The following is a 1,553-nucleotide window of genomic DNA, read 5'->3' on the forward strand; positions in this document are numbered from 1 at the left end:
ATCCTACAGAGAGAACAGCGGTACTAAGGAGTGCTATTCATAACTTCGCTCAAGAGGCCGATGAAACGCTATATGAGGCTTGGGGGAGGTTCAAGGATCTACAGAGAGAATGCCCCCACCACAATCTAGCACAATGGCAATTAATCCAAGCTTTCTACAATGGACTTGGAAATTCTTTTAGATCAGTTCTAGATTCTGCAGCCAGTGGGAGATTCATGAAATTAAATGTGGACGATGCAGGACAAGTTATCGAAGACATGGCAATAAACAATTCCTAATACGGGAATACGAGAGGGTTTGCAAATAAAGGAAAACATAATGTCGATTCTGTATCCTTTTTACAAGCTCAATTAACGTCTATTTGTCAAAAATTAGATAATCTCACTACTACTCCTAACTCTATAGCTAATGTTTCTGCTGTTGCTAACAATGAAGCTTTTTGTGAAAATTGTGGAATTGTAGGCCATTGGGAGCAAGATTGTAGGAGTTCCATGGAACAAGTTAATGCCTTTCAAACCTATAGGCAGAATAACCCATATTCCAACTCTTATAATGCTGGTTACCGGAACCATCCATATCTTTCGTACCGAAGTACCAATGTACAAAACCCTCCACCTCCACAACAACCACAACAGCAACCCCCACCACAGCAAAAATATTACCATCCAGATTCTGGCCAGAAAAGCCAAGCATCATACTCATCATCTTCTGACCTTGCCATGACAGAAATTAGAGCAATGCTTACTAATATGAAAAAGCATATGGAGAGTAGGGATGCGCAAATTGATCCTATTTTAGCCAACAATAAAATCATGGATAATCAAATTGCACAACTTTCATCTACCCTACAATCCCGTCAGCAGGGAGCTCTACCAACGCAGCCTATCCATCCTACATATCGCAATCACTCTAAGGAGTTGTTCACATTATGATGGACCTCATATGCCGAAGGAAGATGGACCAGTTCCTGATCTAGATTCCTTTATACCAAACGCTAATCCTGCTAACCCTGCAGGGCTACAAAGAGATACTAACCCTTCTAATGTTTCTGTGCAGGGTAAATCTCAGGATAAGGGAGGAGATGTGCAGAGCCTGGTTATCAAACTACCGTTCCCTAATAGACAATTGAAGAGTAATTTTGATAAAAATTTTGGTAAGTTCTTAAAGGTTGTGAAAAACCTACAGGTAACAGTTCCTTTCACTGATTTAATCACTAAGGTTCCTGCATATGCTAAATTTATGAAAGACATTTTGAGTAGGAAACGGGCCTTAAATGAAGTAGAAATTGTAGCTTTCACAGAGGAGTGTAGCGCTGTAGGGAATATTTCAAGCATTATCCCAAACTTGAACCCCACTGTGATCATAAACTTAAGTATGGTGGCGTCCAAAGGGAAAGAAGATAGAGCAAAAGAGTTGCCAACAAGGTTTAGGAACTTGTAAACCGTTCACGAGGTGAAGGTTACACCCCTTAACGATCCAAGAGATTATTAACTCCAATAGGTCTTGAACCATGACTGGTAGTTCGGGGATGAAGGTACAAATCCAACATAAAA

At 40.3% G+C, this 1,553-nt stretch overlaps 1 non-coding gene across 1 annotated transcript; it reads right to left on the minus strand.

The window, feature by feature from the left end:
- Positions 1–20: 20 nt before the first annotated feature.
- Positions 21–127, minus strand: LOC145637680 (small nucleolar RNA R71). Its single transcript, XR_014114420.1, has one exon. It is a non-coding gene; the product is annotated as a small nucleolar RNA R71 (small nucleolar RNA).
- Positions 128–1,553: the final 1,426 nt, after the last annotated feature.

Source organism: Chenopodium album, chromosome 6, assembly GCF_948465745.1.
Source record: "Chenopodium album chromosome 6, dcCheAlbu1.1, whole genome shotgun sequence".
Taxonomy (NCBI): domain Eukaryota; kingdom Viridiplantae; phylum Streptophyta; class Magnoliopsida; order Caryophyllales; family Amaranthaceae; genus Chenopodium; species Chenopodium album.